At 39.5% G+C, this 19,075-nt stretch overlaps 1 protein-coding gene across 2 annotated transcripts in view; it reads right to left on the bottom strand.

Moving 5' to 3' along the window:
- The window catches only part of MECR (mitochondrial trans-2-enoyl-CoA reductase), a 29,879-nt gene extending 20,531 nt beyond the window's left edge, over positions 1-9,348 (bottom strand). Inside the window, exon 1 of one of the 2 annotated variants that reach the window (XM_070949306.1) lies at positions 9,262-9,348. The gene's annotated coding sequence lies outside the window, so the exon portion shown is untranslated. Of the gene's footprint in view, positions 1-2,934; positions 3,017-9,261 lie in introns of those variants that run through there. The other variant, XM_070949307.1, reaches the window with a different exon arrangement.
- Positions 9,349-19,075: the final 9,727 nt, after the last annotated feature.

The following is a 19,075-nucleotide window of genomic DNA, read 5'->3' as shown; positions in this document are numbered from 1 at the left end:
CAGGGCGAACCAGTTCATTCCCAGCTGATCGTCGGAGCTACCAGTTTGTCCGAACCGGTCCGAACTGGTAGAATCCCACCACTGCTTTCCGTCCATTTGCTTAATGTCCTGGGAGATCATTTAATGACTACAACTGGGAGTGCAGGGATTGCAGTTATTGAGCAAAGCAGTCACATGGGCATCTTGCTTAATGATTGCTTCACTCAAAGACCAAGATTCCAGTCCAAACTGTACTCAAAAATTGAGGATTACTTGTGCAGATTTATTATTAGTCTAAGATAAATTCTCTTGATTTTGACATAATACCACTGGCCCTTTTTCTAATGATGCCCTTCCAGTTTGTTTCCTTTAAAATCTAATTCCCGATTATTCTTTCCCCCCACAATGTCAGTTTATTAAGTGCTAGCAAAATACTACAGAAAATGTTTAATGTTAGTTTTGCTTTGTGATAAGGAAATGAAGACTCCAATCTGTAGTAACAATGTTAACATCACATCTCAGCAGAAATATCAGTTTGAACATAGAGGACTGGGAAATACTATTTTCGTATATTTATTTCTCTTAGGTGCTATATTATTAATTTATTCTATTAAGTGCTAAATTAATTCTATTAAGTGCTACAATTATTTTTAAATTTTAAAATTGTTATCTGTCAGTTCAGCTGCTTTTATCTTCCTGATTTATTTCGAAAAGAATATCTCCAAAGCCGGCTGATTCTATTACAAAATAAAAAAATAACTATTCTCAATAAGCCTGGAAATTCACAGGTTGCATAAAATACCTACGTGGATTTGAATCACTCGATACAAAATTCTCAGCCAGAACCAACATACAGAAAGCGATATATAGAATAAAATGAATTCCAGCTCTTTAGTCTTAGCATTATTAAACACAAGACAGGTTGGTAAAATCAATTCAAATCAGACCAGAGGATTCTCTACCCTGCTATCAGATTATAAAGCAATCTAGTTTTAGATTACTATATTTTTCCCTTCTATCACACCAGTTTATAGACATATGAGACATGCCAGTTGCTAATGTCCATTCCCAGGGCCTTCTTGCAGATATCTTTATATCACAGCTGTGGTCTCCCTCTGAGACGCTTTCCCTGCACTAATTCTCCATTCAGGAGATTTTTTCGGAATCTGACCATCAGCCATTCTCACGACATGCCCAAGCCAGCGTAGACATTGACCTCCAATCGTTCAGCTTGGAGGCTAAAGACGCAGCATGGCCTTCTCCAATTCGAAGAGACACTTGTTCGGCAGGCCGAGGCAAAGAGGCAGTCCCGGAACCAGCGAAATCTGGGGGCTGGGCAGGGGACAGAATGTATCTGCCCTCAGTGTGGAAGGGATTGCCACTCTCAAATTGGCCTTTTTAGTCACACTAGATGCTGTTTTAGGGCCTCTTTCCAGAGCACGATACCATAGTCCCTTGAGATTGAAGGATGCCAATGGAATGGAGATATGCCAGATAACACAAGTCCTATTACTTCTCAAACCTGAACATAGAAAGCACGGTTTAATTTCTTCATAAAGAAAAAGTCAGATACTGCTGGAATTAAAACGGGACTGGCTGTTTCAACAGAACGGTCCCGATAACTCAAAAACGTTCAGTTTGAGGTAGCTTTAAACTAATTGATCAGTTGTTCAGCTTCCACTATTAATGTCATAGGAATGTTTGTATAAGCTTTTTCAGTACAGCAACCCAAAACCTTTTTAAAATTCCAAGTAACATCTGTGCTGCACTCAATGAGGTTTTATGGCTTACTTCAGCCTGGAATTACTGCTCATCTGTTTGAACTTAATTAGAATAGAGTTATCCATCATCCACATGGCTGTGGAGTTACTCTCTTCCTGAACCACAGCCTTGCTCTATCATTAAAATGAGTACTATATATTTCCCTGCTTTTCAGTTCTATCCTCCCCCAAGAGCACAAATAATTTCCCCTTCAATTACAAGTAAGTTTACAGATTCAACTGGGATGGTGCTGGTCTAATTTCGAAATATATTTCAAATATTTTTAGGCTCCTTTTTAATATAATGAGTCTTATAAAAAAACAAAAGATGCAAGAACATTAAAGAACAGGCTTGCCAATATTCAGCCACTCACTAAGCCCCTCCTTAATTCAGGGGAGTCCATATAATACAATAAATTTGGGTGGCTATATAAATTGAATAAACAAGCAAACAAACAATAAAAGAACTGCATCTCAGCTAGAAGAAATTAGAAACAAATGGATCTTTGAAGCCTTAAGGGAAAAATAAAGCCAATTTTCCCTTGGGATCGAGCTGCACAATGAAGGGGACGTGACTGAAAAGATTAATTTTCAACACCTACCAAATGCTTAATATTATACCCACAAGTCAACTAACATGTCTCTAATACCGATTTTAAACCCTGGGAAGTTTATTTACTTCCAGTAAAAAGAAATCGAGGTGTGAAGTTTCCGAAAGATGCTCTAATTAATTCATGAGCCATGAGCCAAACTTCAAAAGAAATACAGTCATGTATTAGGAGCACCATTTTGGCAATATTTGGATGCAGTTATAAGTAATCCCACGTAGATTTACGTTCCCCTATGACCCTGTCTCTCCCCTCCTCCCTGGCCATGTCATAAATCACATTCTCCAATTAACCACTTTGGCTGGCTGTGAAACCCAAAGCTCTCCTACTGATTGCGGTATAAAGGCATCTGTGGAATGTAGTTTCAGTTAGGGAAATCAATCAGCTCCATCAGTTCTCCCTCCCTCCTGCTCATGGCAACTTGAAAGCTTTGCAAATTGACATCAAAGTTAATACAGGTAGGTATATGATAGGGCAAAAAGAAAACATTTACGCATGCTAGTTTTCTAGAAATAAGATGATTTAGATTTAGTATTTGCAATCTAGAGAGATACAAATACAGGAAACATCTTTTAACAAAATCTTACACCGTGGTGGTGGAAATGGTTAGAATGCAGTATTGCAGGCTGACTCTGCTTACTGCCAGGAGTTCAATCCCAACCGGCTCAAGGTTGACTCAGCATTCCATCCTTCTGTTGGAAGGCAAATCCATCTGGTTCAGTTCCAAGCTGGGAGAAAGACGCTGGAAATAACATGGAGGCTGATTGGAAAGAAAGACTCTGTTTACTGATGAACAGAACCACAGCATGCAGTTCTGGGACAGCTGACCAAATGGTTGAATGAGTGGATGGATCTTTATAAGTAACACTGAAGTTTGAACTGTTCCGGGGGGGGGGGGGTATTGTGCAATGAAGGGGCTTGTGTCTTTTGCTAAATGATGGTGGGTTCATCCTATTAATGTCCTGAAGGGTCATGTCCTGTCCTTTCTTAATCCCATCGCCCTGGAGCTGAAGATGTTTTGTTTATGAAGGATTTCTTAATGGGCCCAAAATCTCCATCTCTAAAGATTTCTGCAGGAAGCTGTTTTACTATGCAGGAAATTGGGGCTGGAGCATGTTTGTCCATTTTTCCCTTTGGAAAAATATAATATTCTGCTTCTTTTAATATTCCCCAAAATATTTCATTCTTCAAGGGTTGGGGGATGGGGCTTCCCACACTTCCGAGGTTGGGAAAAGGAGGATCAAGATTGTTGGGGATAATATGCTTACTCTCTAAAAACCACTTAGACAGAGAGTGCTGTAAAGCACTATGAAGTGGTATGTAAATTTAAGTGCTACTGCTAATGTGTGCCCTAGTGTTAAACTAATAAGAGTGCATGCTGAACTTTTAATAGAGCAGGGGTCTCCAACCTTGGCAACTTTAAGACTTGTGGACTTCAACTCCTAGAATTCCTCAGCCAGCAAAGCAAAGCTGGCTGAGGAATTCTGGGAGTTGAAGTCTACAAATCTTAAAGTTGCCAAGGTTGGAGACCCCTATAATAGAGTACATGCTTGAACTTTGAAAAAAAGGATCCATTTTGCAGTGTTTACTGGTATCTCTCTCTCTCTCTTTTCACCATCTTCCTAAGGCTGCATTCCATTGCTAATTGTACACCGGATTCATGTATTTCACTAACCGTAATGTGCTTTGCTATGAATAGAATAAAATAGAATAACAGAGTTGGAAGGGACCTTGGAGGTCTTCTAGTCCAACCCTCTGCCCAGCAGGAAGCCCTACACCACTTCAGACAAATGGTTATCCAACATCTTCTTAAAAATTTCCAGTGTTGGAGCATTCACAACTTCTGCAGGCAAGTTGTTCCACTTATTAATTGTTCTAACTGTCAGGAAATTTCTCCTTAGTTCTAAATTGTAATTGTAAATGAATTGTAGTTTGTTGTGATAAAGCAGTTTTTGGCCTACTGAAACCCCACTCAAACCAACACATTTCACAACTTTAATCCAAGACTGCTACAAATGGAAATTTCAACCCAGTACTGTTGATTAAATTGCAGTTTACGGGTAATTCTAGGGTGTTTGTCAGCTAACTTTTTCCAGTCCGGAACAGGTATGTGGCTAATTACAATGCTCTTAAGAGATGCGGGATGAATAGATTTTGTGGCTAATGAAGAATTAAATCTAATAAAACCAGCACAGAGAAAAATTCCACATGAGACGCATCCCATTATGTTGCACAGGCCATCTTTTTTCAATCAATAATTTATAGCTCCCTTGAAAAACTGATGTTGTAATGGAAATGCTGACAGACCATTAATTACCACATAGCCTGCAAAGTATGACAGAAACCTAATTGTCCAGATTTGCTCAAATATATTATACCACTCAGCTGAATAACGGTGACTTGCTGCAACGAGCATGTAAATTGTGTAAGAAACCTGTTGCTTAATCTACGAGCTGCTGGCCAGGGAATTTTACAGCCAATATCATATTTGATTTCCTTTCTGGACACAAATTAAATACCACAGCAGCACTTGCCAAAGAAAGAGTGATGGAATAAGAGCATAGGATCACTTTAAGCACAACTCTCTTGAATTTAAAAAAAAAAATGCTCCTGAGGCAGCATTTTCCAAAATTTTTATGACAGCTAAGTGAGATGTACTAAGAACTGTCCACTTTATTTACAGCATTTCATTTTGCTGGTTCTTTCTCTCTTGGGACTGGAAGCTAAAACATACGAAGAACGACTGCAGGAATTGGATCTGCCTAATCGAATGAAAAGAAGGACTAGGGGTGACATGATAGCAATCTTCCTATATTTAAGGGGCTACCACAAAGAAGAGGGGGGGGGTGTCAACCTCTCCTCCAAAGCACTTGAAGACAGAATAAGAAGCAATGGATGGAAACTAATCAAGGAGAGAACCAATCTAGAACAAAGAAATTTCCTGATAGTGAGAACAATGAATCAGTGGAACAGCATGCCTCCAGAAGTTGTGAGTGCTCCAACACCGGACGTTTTGAAGAAGAGATTGGACAACCATTTGTCTGAAATGGTATAGGGCAGTGATGGCTAACCTTTTTTTCCTCGGGTGCCGAAAGCGTGCACTAGCACACAATAGCGCACATGCCCACTCTCATAATGCAGCTGCCCTGCGCATGTACACCCCCACACCCCATTTTGGGCCTAGCAGGCCTCCCTGAAGCTTCCAGAAGTTGGAAACGGCCCATTTCCGGACTTCCGGGAGTTCCAATAGGCTCATTTTTCGCCCTCCCCAGACTCGGGAGGCTTTTCATGGAGCCTCCGGGAGGGCGAAAACGGCCTCCCCTGGCTCTCCAGGGGCCAGAAAAAGCTCGTTTCCGAACTTTCAAGCCAACTTTTGCACTCTCCTTCCTACATGGAATATATTTTAATAATTTAACAATCAGAATTTAAAATCTCATCAAAGCCAAAGAAAGTTCTGCTTTTTTAAATATATAATTTGTACACAGATTATTACTGCACACTATATTCTTGGTAGTTAAGATATACACTTTAAGTTCTTTGTACAGGAGTCCCTACCCTAACCCAACACAAGAAGATCAAGAACCACTCAGCTCAGTATTATTGAAATTAACCAGTTTATGCCTTGGCACAATATGTGAACTAGGCATTTTGGGATTTATTTTTTAAGTAATAAAACAGGAAAATATTTTTAAAATAAATAAAAGAAACAATAGTTTGCCTATCATGTAAAAATGATAAAGGCAGAATACAAATAAATAAATAAAATCAATATTACTGTTCATATACTGAAATCACGATGTTGATTCTCACAATATTTTGTAACTTACACAAAGGCTCAGTTTTCTCTTCACACTATATCACAAACCAGAAAGCTTCATTTCAATTCACATTATGACTCCAGTCACTGACTCATAAAATGTTCCCTAAGATTTCAGACTTTTAAAAAACGGAACTCAGAATCTACTGCAAGGCTAGCAACAGATCTCCTAGGGGTCTATTGAATTTGAAAAGAACACTGTAGATGGAGATGAATATCTCCATATCCAACATAGAAACTCTATTCACACATCAAGTCATTTTTACTTAATTGATTCAACCATAATTTACCTGAGTTCATACACATCATCCAAACCGTTCATGGTTCTCAACTGTAGCAGGTATCCCCTCATAATTATAGGAATCACAATAATATCTACATTGAAAGCAAATACAACACAGGACAGCTTAGGACCTGTATACTGCACGAGTCAAAAAGAGGGCCGTGAAAATATTTACAGACCCCTCACATCCTGGCCATAAACTGTTTCAACTCCTACCCTCAAAACGACACTACAGAGCACTGCACACCAGAACATCTAGACACAAGGACAGTTTTTTCCCGAACGCCATCACTCTGCTAAATAAATAATTCCCTCAACACTGTCAAACTATTCACTGTCTGCATTACTATTAATCTTCTCATTGTTCCCACCACCCATCTCCTCCCACTTACGACTGTATGACTGTAACTTTGTTGCTTGTATCCTTAAGATTTATATTGATTGTTTCCCTATGATCATCATTAAGTGTTGCACCTTATGATTCTTGCCAAATGTATCTTTTCTTTTATGTACTTTGAGAACATATGCACCAAGACAAATTTCTTGTGTGTCCAATCACACTTGGCCAATAAAGAATTCTATTCTGTTCTGTTCTGTTCTGTTCTGTTCTGTTCTGTTCTGTTCTGTTCTGTTCTGTTCTGTTCCGTTCTGTTCCCTTCCGTCCCGTCCCACCCCATTTTTAGCAAATTGTGAAGAAATCCATGGGACTGCCTTATTGTCCTGCCATAATCCACATTTCTTGAAAGTAGTACTGCTGCAGGCTCCTTAGTACATTTACAGCCTGCTTTCACTACTAGTCTGGCTGATACGGACTATGGGGAAAAGGTTAGCAATACAAATAATATAGATTCTATATTATTTGTATTGCTAATCTTTCCCCCATAGTCTCTATTACAGAGATACAGTTTGATGTAATGGTGAAGGTGCTGGCCTAGAAACCAGGGCACTTGTGAATTATAGACCTCCCTTATATATGGAAAGCCAGCTGGGGGGACTTTGGGCCAGTCCCTCTCTTAGCCCAGTCCACCTCACCAGGTTGTTGATATGGAGAAAATAGTTGGAAGGAAAGAATATTAGGTATGTTTATTGCCACGAGATAGATAGGACAAAATAAGTAATGCATAAATGCAATCAAGGCCAGAACTGAAAAAAAACCCACCATTAAATCATTCAAAATGCAGATTGTACAAAGAACTCAAAGCAACAGTAGCTCATATACTCAGATCCTGGGGAAAAAAAGTTCAGCCAAACTGTCAATAACGAAGTTGCCAAACAGATTCATCTGCAAAAATGATCATGTGCCAACAGTAAAAAAAAAAAATTGGTGGGAACGTATAGTTGAAATAACTGTGCTTGGGAGGGAAAAAAGGAAGTGTAGATAATTGACGCAATATCAGAGGATATGAAAACAGAAGTCCAAGAATTGGAGAAGTTCACAAAGTTATCAAGATCTTCTAGATTATGGCATAAGACCAGCCACGGTGGTCCCAGGGGTTTTCAGTACACTGGGTACCACCATACCCCCCAAAAAATCCTGTGCGTGACAAAAATCCCCATCTGTCAATTGCAAAAAGGGCACCCTGGTTGGCTCCGTAAATATACCACATTGATACATTAGGACAGGGGTCTTCAAACTTGGCAGCTTTAAGACTTGTGGACTAGATAAGATTTAAATTTATTTATTTATTTTATTTTTGAATTTGTATACCGCCCTTCTCCCTGAGGACTCAGGGCGGTGAACAGCCAAATAAAAACATCAAATACAAATATTAAAACACAGTTAAAAATATATATATAGATTTGGCCCCATTAATTAAAACGATAAACAATGAAGTAATAATTAAATAAAGACTTAATGAATATTATCTGAAGTAATAATAAAATGTAAGGAAGTTCTAGAAATGGAAATAAGATTTAGAAACATAAACATGTTTGAATTGTATTTTTAATAGTGAATTTGGGGTAAGAATTGTGAAATGTATTATGAGGTATTAATTGAATTAAGATTTAAAATGGATTAATAGATGGGTAATTGTTTTGATTTAAGTTAATATGAGTTAAGTTTTTTATAAGACGGTAATAGTTGAGATATGTGATTAAGCGTTATGGCAAACATAGCATATATAAAATTCTGTTAAAGATGAACAAAAAGTTGAACAAATTTATGACCGGATCAATGCTCTGTTCCGAAAAGATGTATTGCATGTTTATTTGTGTTTTTTTTTTATTTATTTATTTATATGCCACCCTTCTCCGGAGACTCAGGGCGGCTTACAATGCGTTAAGCAATAGCCTTCATCCTTTTGTATATTTATACAAAGTCAGCTTATTGCCCCCACAAACTGGGTCCTCAATTTACCTACCTTAGAAAGGATGGAAGGCTGAGTCAACCTTGAGCCTGGTAAGATTCGAACCTGCAGTAATTGCAGGCAGCTGTGTTAATAACAGGGTGCTTTAGACCACTGTACTACCAAGGCTCTTAAAAAATAAAAAATAAAAATTCCAAAAAAAAAAAAAAGACTTGTGGACTTCAACTCCCAAAATTCTCCAGCCAGCATAGCTGCAGCCAGCATAACATAGCAGGCTGGAGAATTCTGGGAGTTGAAGTCCACAAGTCTTAAAGCTGCCAAGTTTGAAGACCTCTGTCCTAGGTTCTTGGGCAGCACGAGACACGCGGCAGCTGCGATCTCGCATTGCTGTGCATACAATAATAATAAAAACAAGCCCATCACAACGCAATTTGCGATTGATGCCTGTCTAGAACACAAACCCCACTTCGGGTCAAAAAGGGAAGCTAAAGCTTTCTCCGCTTACTGTAGGACCTGAGCCGGCTCTCCGTGCTTCTCATAGACCAGTCCTCGAGGCCCCGTTGGCGTCGCTGCCGCGACTGACCGAGCGCGGAAGCCGTAACCGAAAAGGAGCCGCAGGGCTCGAACCCGCGATCCTCCGACTACCGCCATGCCTAATAAGCAACAATCGCTAAGAGTCCCGCGGCGCGGCGGGGATGACGACACGCCACTTTACCCGGGCCGTTTAAATGCACGTCATCACAGCACTGAATTAACGCACTGGCTCGGCCCCGATCCCGCTCTTCCGCGTGGTGGCCCCGCCCCCTAAGTGCTAACAGCGATGGAGAAGTTTTGATGGAAGTGAGATGCTATGTTGCCTGCACATATACACACGGACACACAATTTAATAAATAAATATAGATTTGTTATTAAAATGTATTAATTTATTATATTTATGTATTATAAATATAATAAATTAATACATTTATTAGATAGAGTATTATATTATTATTATTATTATTTATTGAATTTCTATACCGCCCTTCTCCCGAAGGGCTCAGGCCGGTGAACAGAATAAGATTTCATATACATATAATAATTTTTTTTTATAAACAGTAAATAATAAATTGAGTCAACTATATATATAATCAATATAATCAATATAATCTATCTATCTATCTATCATCTATCTTATCTATCTATCTATCTATCTATCATCTATCTATCTATCTATCTATCTATCTATCTATCTATCTATCTATCTTATCTATCAAGTGAGTATGTATATTCTGCGCTTGTATGCCCTCATCAAATTCTCTGAGTGATTTACAGTAACAGGAAAGAAATCAGTAAAATAATGCAACCATAAATCACAACCTATAGCGCCAGGTGTGGGTATTTCCGTGCATAAGGAAAACAGCCTCTTTATACCGCAGGAAGATGTTATTAAATGAAAGGGAACAAAGTTTTATGGTGTGCTTGCAGTAACAACCTATCATAATAACTGACAAACCTAAAACGGAAATGCAAGGGTAATTGCAAAGTCAAGAATATAGACAGCAGCAGGCGCGTTTCAGCAGAGAAAGAAACGGACGGTCTCTTGCTGTAGCGATATTTTAATTAAATTAAACCAAGTTCCGGGGGTGACTTCCAACAGCCGAACAATAAAGCGCAGCCATAAACACAAGAACGTATCAATAGCCACAGAGAATGAAAACCGCATCCCAGAACAGCAATATTATTACAAGTTACTTAACACCGTGGTGCACCTTTTAAAAATAAACCTTTTAGCCTTAGTTAAAAGTATCCTTCTCCTGAGTGGTTGCTTGGTGTGGTTACCATATTTGGAGTAACAAATAGGCGAATTTTATCTCCAACTCAAATTGTCAAAAAAGCAATTTTATAAAGGGTTCTGGACTGTCAGTCGGAACAACTGTCCAAAATCAGAATAAAACCGAGACTGATTTTGGTATGGTGGGAGAAGCCAACAAAAGACAGATTGAGTTCAAACATGGGCTGTTCAGAAAAAGAAACCCAGATCAATGGTAAATGATTTTGTATGCCACAGACTGCATGGCAATTTTGGGAGTTCTCCATTCTAAGCTTAATAGTCTAGGTATTCTCTAATACCTTATGCAAAAGGAAAAAAATACCATCTACTTTTGGCCTGCCATACATCATTTTATAAACAACTATTCCTCTTATTCTTATTTTGTTCTGACCTAAATAGTTCCAACAGTCTCAAATTATCTTACTTTAGACACATTATACAAAGACCCAGCTCTAGAAAAGCCTCTAATACTGGGAAAAATGGAACGAAAGAGAAGAGGGCTACTAGCAGCAAGGTGGAGTGACTCAGTTTCAGAGGCCATGGGAGCATTGTTGGAAGACCTAAAGGCTCATGTTGGAAGAAATGTCCATCTGGGTTCAGTTCCAAGTGGGGAGAAAGACACTGGAAACATGGAAGCTGTTTGGAAAGATGGCCCTCTCTTGGGCCCTGCCTTGGAGCTTCCTCTTCCAGTGTAAGAAATGTACTCTAATTGGTTGTCAGTCTCCCATGGGGCCATGCAGGGCTAACTTTGTAGGTTGTCTTGAGTCCCAGGCTTGGTTGAATCTTGCAGGGTGATGTAATGAAGGGCTTTGGGCAATTCCTATTATGGTTTAATGGCTTTGACCTGGTTTGGCTCTTGAGTGAGTGCTAATCCTATCCTCCTGGAGCTGAGTCTTTTGTAGGTAAGATGGCCCAGTCTTTTGTCTTGTAGACAGGTTGGCACCAGTCTTTCTGGGGCTATTGAGAAAGGTGGGGCCTGTGAAGAGTGAGGCTGCTTCCTGGCTAAAAAACAGGTTTCTCCATTTCTCATCCAGGGAAATATAATATTCTGCCTTTTTAATATTTCCTAGAATATTTCATTCTTCTAGGAGAAGGGTGGGTGCTAAGTTTCTACACTCAGGTTAGGGATAGATGGTCATGGAGAAAAACTATCCAGCAGGTTTAGTGGTTGAAATTGACTTGATGGCACACAGTCAATGTAACAAAACACAAATACAGGTAGACTTACAACAGTTCATTTAATGACCATTCGAAGATACAATGGCACTGAAAAAATGACTTAAGACTTTTTTCCACACTTACAACTGTTGCAGCATCCCCATGGTCACGTGATCAAAATTCAGATACTTGGCAACTGACTCGTATTTAGGACGGTTGCAGTCTCCTGGGGTCATGTGATCATCTTTTGAGGCCTTCTGACAAAGTCAATGGAAAAGCTAGATTCACTTAACAACTGTGTTATTAATTTAACACCTGCAGTGATTCACGTAACAACCGTGGCAAGAAAAGTCATAAAATGGGGCAACACTCACTTAACAAATGTATCACTTGAGAACAGAAATGTTGGGCTCATTATTGTGGTCGTAAGTCCAGGACTACCTGTACATTTCCAAACCATCAGTTTTCAAAACAGAGGCTAATTCTGCCCCTTGGTTTTGCTTTTCTTTTGGGGATTTTTTTTCCTGACAATTTTTCCAACATTCTTGGTGACCAGAATAGTATTTTTTTTCTGAGATTGGTCAAAATGTAGATTTAAACAAAGCAGGGGAAATTATGCAAAGCATTATGGTGTCCATAAGAAGGTTTGACAGTTTTGTGTAAGAAATAACTTGCAACTGTGTGTGCTTGTTTCTCCATTAAATTGTGTCTGGATATGTCTGTGTTTACTGGGCTATATAAGCTACTATAGGTTTCCCATCCTATTCCCCATAGCTATAGATGGTGGTATTCTATTGGGTAAGCCCATTCCAGTTCAAACCAGGACTCGATTTGCATTTCCAGTTAGCATTCCCTGGAATGGTTGAAACCAGGAGTCCTTGATGCTCTCTGAGCTTGGTTATTTTCTTGCAGACGATTCATTATCCAAATTAGAAAGCATCACCAGTGATGTAATGTTATCTGGTTTGGGTAATGAAACATCTGCAAGAAAATACCCAAGCTCAGAGAGCGCTAAGAACCCCTCATTCCAACTCTGAGTTACAACTATTCCTCTTTATTGTTGAAACCAACCAACAACAGATACAATAATTGTTTTTAACTTCTCTTACTGCTAATTGGACATCATGATTGTTCTATAGAAGAGTGTTTCTCAACCTTGGCAGCGAGCTGGCTGGGGAATTCTGGGAGTTGAAGTCCATACATCTTAAAGTAGCCAAGGTTTGAGAAACCCTGTTCTATAGTCTTCATTCGCAGAAAGCCATCAAATGTACAGTAGTCAGGGTGAAACAGAGATTGGGTTTTTCTGTTTCCTGATCGTGTTATGTGAACCCCCTTCCAGACCTTGAAAAACGGATCATTTATCTATTTATTTCCATTTGTAGTTGCTCTGCTAGAAATACCCTGGGAGAGATTACACATGCCTGCTATTTTATGGTGTTCCATTTTTGGACTTTTCCTTATCAGGGGAAATCAACTGCCGACTTGCATCAAAAATAGCAATACATTTCAAGGTCCCAATCTGAGTTGCTTGTGCTCAAGCCCAAGCATTTCCACTCCTCTCGCCTAAATAAATATATAAATAAATAAGATGGATGAGCTCCAGATGTTCGGAAGAAGCCGAGTTATTGCTGTGGTTAAAATCTTGCACTTAGTAATTTTCTGACTTATCTGTAAAAAATGAAACATTAATGACCTCTTTTGCTTTAATGTAAGTTCATAAACACATCATTTTCATAATGCCTCTAACTCTGCTGCATGCAAATGTGCTACTTTCTTTGGACCAAATGAAGCCCATTAGCAGAACACTCAGCACCAAGAAGTTTTTTTTAAAAAAATGACATTCTGTTGAAATCTTGCTTTGCTCTTCTGCATATAATAGGCAGAAAATGGTGCAAAGGAATGCTGTATTTATGCAAAATGGGCTCCTAGCATGCAAGCTTCATAGATCAGCAGCTGGGTTCACATTTAAGCCTACAGCTTAGCCTACTTAGTTACTTCAGTAAGCTTTACTGAATAATCCAGAATAATCCAAGTTAGGCTTGGACAACTCTGTTGATATGCCTAGCTTGGTTCATCCATATGCAAAGTCCAAACTGAAGAAGCCTGTAATGGTTGGTTCCCAGACGAATCTTCATCCAGTAGAAGAGGGATGGTGGATCAGTGACTTAATGATGATGGACATGGTCTGGTCCAGCGGTTTGAGTGCTGGCACTGTGTGGCTGGGTGAGATCCTGTAACTTGCCTCAGTTTCCCACCTACTAGTTGGAAAGAATGTTCTATGCAAGTAGATAAGTAGGTACCACTTTGATGGGGAGTCGAGTTGGTTCTTTCTTTCTTTCTTTCTTTCTTTCTTTCTTTCTTTCTTTCTTTCTTTCTTTCTTTCTTTCTTTCTTTCTTCTTTCTTTCTTTCTTTCTTTCTTTCTTTCTTTCTTTCTTCCTTTCTTTCTTTCTTCCTTTCTTTCTTTCGTCAAGCATGTATTAGATAACAGATATAAGTATAAACATAACTGGAAATGGATATGAATAAGAGGGAACATTAGGACAGGGACAGTAGACATGCTGGTACGCTTATGCACGCCCCTTAAAGAATTCTTAGGAATGGGGTGAGGTCCACAGTAGACAGTCTAAGGATAAAGTTTTGGGGGTTTGGGGAAGAAACCACAGTCAGGTAGTGCATTCCAGGCACTGACAATTCTGTTACTGAAGTTGTATTTTCTGCAATCAAGTTTGGCATGGTTTACCATAAGTTTGTATCTTTTTTTATTATTTTTTTTTAAATTTGATATATATGCCGCCCTTCTCCGGAGACTCAGGGTGGCTTACAATGCGCTAAGCAATCTTGTGTGTATCTTGTGTGCTCGTGTATTGCTGTGGTTGAAGCTGAAGTATTCATTGACAGGTAGGACATCATAGCAGATAATTTTGTGTACTACGCTTAGGTTGGACTGAAGACGGTGAAGTTCTAAATTGTCTAAGCCCAAAATTTCAAGTCTGGTGGCATAAGGTATTTTGCTGCGAGCAGAGGAGTGGAGGACTCTTCTTGTGAAGTATCTCTGGACTTGTTTGATTGTATTAATGTCTGTTATGCAGTGCGGGTTCCAGACAGATGAGCTATATTCAAGAACTGGTCTAGCAAAAATTTTGTATGCTCTAGTTTGCAGTTCAATGTTACCGGAGAAGAAGCTACGCAAGATTAGTTTAACAACTTTTAATGCTTTTTTGGCAATGCTGTAGACAGTCAGATTCTTGCCATCTGAATCTGAATTGATACCCATTTGCGAGGTGGCTCTGGTGGAAGGAGGGGTTCTTGGATGCTGCTGCAGGGAGAGCCACTCATCTGGTGTGAAGCTAGCTTGCCCTTCTCTGGCGCACCATGGGAAGTGCATGAGCATGTACCACAACAGAGCTAGTAACTTGGCAGCCAAACTCCTAGTCTGCATTAGCACTATAGTCTCCTGGCTAATGTAACAATGCTAATAGGAACAATAATAATAATCTAGGAGACCAAGCAAGCTCCTTTGTTATCAGTGAAGGCACACCACTTTGCTAGTTCAAAAAAAGGCAGAGAGGAAACGAAGAACATGCTGCTTCAGTATCCTGTGAGATGTATAGTGGAGATGAGAATTGTTCAGCTGCAACATTTTTTGTAATCCTGATCCTTCCCCCCCCCCAATAAATTTTCTTAAAGAGTCTGTGTGAGAATCATGCCTGGACATAAAAAACATGAACGGAGCTGGAGTGACAGGGTTGAATAAATGGGATGAAACCCTCTTCAGAGTCCCATCGCTATCCCAAAGGTGCTTTTTCAGGAAGCAACTGGGCTTCCTTGATTTTTCTTTTGAAGACATTTTGCTTCTCATCAAAGAAGCTTCTTCAGCTCTGACAGGATAGTGGGGAAGTGGAAGGATTTATATTCCTTGCAGACAGCTGGTCATCTGCATCCTTTTAGAGCAGGGGTGTCAAACTTGTGGCCCGCGGGCCAGATGCATCACCCACTGGCCACACCATGCCAGGTTTAGTGAAGGGGAAAAAAGTCGTGATATGTAACGTGATGCCGCCATGACAACGCAAGTTTGACACCCCTGTTTTAGAGGGTCTTTGAAGCACTTGGAGATTTATCTGTGTTCTCAGGGTCACCTGAGTGGTGCTCCTGGTTCCTGTAGTCTGTAATTTTTTTCCTCTGGAAATCCATTCCTACTCCCACACCATTCAAAGGTTGTTCATTCCAAACTGTATAGCTAAAAGTCTGTAGAGATTCTCAGCCATCCAGGTCACGGTTTGTCCCAAAGGTCCTTTTTTCAGGAATCAACCGGACTTTCTTGTTTTTTCTTTTGAAGACGTTTTGCTTCTCATCCAAGAAGCTTCTTCAGCTGTGCTATCGCTAGCAAATTCGGTCTTCCAAGGAGATGCCTTTCCTGTACTGATCCTAGCTTGTGTGCCTTTGGGGCAAGCAGCTGAAAAATGAAATGAAAAAAATGAAATAAATGTTGTAATCGTGACTCCATGGCATGAGGTATGTAACTAAGAAGTTGAAGCAAGTTCACAAGTTATAAACAAAATGTGCTTGAAGCAAAGGGGAGGGAATGGGTGGGAGGAAAAACAATCCTTGTTAACCTTAAGCATTTGCACATGAAATAACCAGTGGCAGAGGAAATAAAAGTAGAAAGATATGAAGCCAACGAAGGGATTTCAAGATAATCTCCAATGGAAAAAAAAATACATAAGATCGGTGTGTTATCTAAGACATACAGCTCCTAAGCTTGCATAGAAAATAAACATCAGAGAAAACAGATATCAGAGACCATAAACCTTAATAGCATCTCACATTGGAAATGAAAGTAACCTTACACCATCTTTCCAGTTCAAACTTGTTACCTATCCCTTAGAGATAAAGGAGTTATTGCCACAAACTTTTCTACTTGCTTCTCTGAAATTTTCCAGATTCCAGGAGATTCTGATCTTTAATCAGAGGCTCAGAAACAATTGCTTTTTCCCCAGGCTCTGGTATGCTACTGCTTTAGTTTTTAAAAGATGCAAGTTTTTCCTCTAAAGAAACAGCGGGATTGATGGTTCTCCTTTTTGCTACATGCTAAAATAAGCATTCTTGTTCAGGAGAATCCTGCTTATGTGTATTGGAAAATTTCACCATTGGGTGACAAATGACATGTAGCGTAGCTGTCAGTCTGGAGCAGAGGTCTCCAACCTTGGCAACTTTAAGCCTGGCGGACTTCAACTCCCAGAATTCCCCAGCCAGCAAAGCAAAGGTGGCTGGGGAATTCTGGGAGTTGAAGTCTGCCAGACTTAAAGTTGCCAAGGTTGGAGACCCCTGGTCTGGAGTATTGTAAAACCAAGTTGCCTTAACAATCATAATGGGGGAGAGAAGGAAAGAGAGAGACTCAGCTAAGATGTTGTCTGTTTACATGACCTACTGAACCATAAATAACACTTTATGCTAGCATTACTGTGTGATCCCAGGCAATGCAATTAATTTCTTACTCAGCCTATATCTTTAATTTAATGAACTACAGAGGAATTGTTGAGTCTGTCATCTGCACCTTTATAACTGTCTGGTTTGGTTCTGTAACCCAACAAGACAGACACAGACTTCAGAGGATAATTAGAACTGCAGAAAAAACAATTGCTACCAACCTGCCTTCCATTGAGGACCTGTATATTGCATGAGTCAAAAAGAGGGCTGTGAAAATATTTACAGACCCCTCGCATCCTGGACATAGATTGTTTCAACTCCTACCCTCAGAATGATGCTATAGAGCACTGCACACCAGAACAACTAGACACAAGAACAGTTTTTCCCCAAATGCCATCACTCTGCTAAACAAACATTTCCCTCAACACTGTCAAACTATTCACTAAGTCTGCATTACTATTACTATTAATCTTCTCATCATTGCTATCACCCATCTCCTCCCACTTATGACTGTATGACTGTAACTTGTTGCTGTATCCTTACAATTTATATTGATTGTTTCCTAGTATGATTTGATTGCTTACTTGTACCCTATGACTATCATTAAGTATTGTACCTTATGATTCTTGACGAATGTATCTTTTCTTTTATGTACACTGAGAGTATATGCACCAAAGACAAATTCCTTGTGTGTCCAATCACACTTGGCCAATAAAGTATTCTAATCTAATCTAATCTAATCTAATCTAATCTAATCTAATCTAATCTAATCTAATCATGATTATGTTAAATAAAGGCAAGTGTCTTATGCCGGCATTCACTGTGCAAATCCATTGTTATGTATTGTATATAGTGTATAGTTGTCAGTTGAAGTTCTCATTCTGGTCCTCTGTTGGAGCGGGAAAATGCTCTCTCCTAATTGGTTGTTTGGCTGATCAGTTACATATAAAAGGAGCTGTGTCAGCCAGGGAGACAATTTACCTCATAGGCAGCATTGAATAAAGAACTGTTAGAAATCACTCCCGTCTCGCCTCCATTCCTCGCCCAAAACTTAACCTCCATGGTTCCCTTTTCCATTATTGAATTAACTACAGGTGGCTAGGTTCAGACATAAACCCCTAAAATATGGTTTACAAGATCAGCTTCATACACATTAAGGCAAAATCCAACATACTGTTTGTGATTTTTTTGCAGTGGATGAATCTCAAGAGCTGCATACAATGTACTAAGCTTAGGTGTGCCTTAATGTGGTTTGTGAATAGAGTTATTATTGTCTTTACTCAGCCATAGCATGTGCCTCACCATATAACTTACTCTTTCTGGTTTATTCCATTATTTATTGATTAGAGTTTTATCCTGCCTTTATTACTTTATAAGTAACTCAAACAGCGAACATACACAATACTCCTTCCTCCTCCTATTTTCCCCACAACAACTGTGTGAGGTGGGTTGACTTGAGAGGGAGTGACTGGTTCAAAGTCAACCAGTCAGCATTCATGCCTAAGGTGGGACTAGAATTCACAGTCTCCTGATGATTGGCCTAAAGTGACCCATCCAGCTTTCATGCCTATTGCCTAAGGCAGGACTAGAATTCACAGTCTCCTGGTTTCTAGCCTGGTGCCTTAACCATTAGGCCAGACTGGCTCACTGATAACAATTATGCTGGAATAACATTGAGGAAAGAAGCAGCTGAAATTTCAGGTCAGGTAAATTCATTGTTAGCTTCCAAAGTAGCCTGTTTCATAGAGTTGTTACGAAGAAAAAGGAGACAACCAGAACTGAGCTACAAGCTTCTGGCTGGCTGGCTGGAGAGATAGGTAGATAGGCAGGTAGATAGATAGATAGATAAATAGATGGATGGACGGACAGACGGATGGATAGACAGACAGAGATTGCTTAGCAATGTTTTAGTGTTTTACTGG

Source organism: Pituophis catenifer, unplaced genomic scaffold (genome assembly GCF_029215685.1).
Source record: "Pituophis catenifer annectens isolate HBS135680 unplaced genomic scaffold, rPitCat1.0.hap2 SCAF_9, whole genome shotgun sequence".
Classification (NCBI taxonomy): Eukaryota; Metazoa; Chordata; class Lepidosauria; order Squamata; family Colubridae; genus Pituophis; species Pituophis catenifer.
This window is presented reverse-complemented; position numbering and strand designations above follow the sequence as displayed.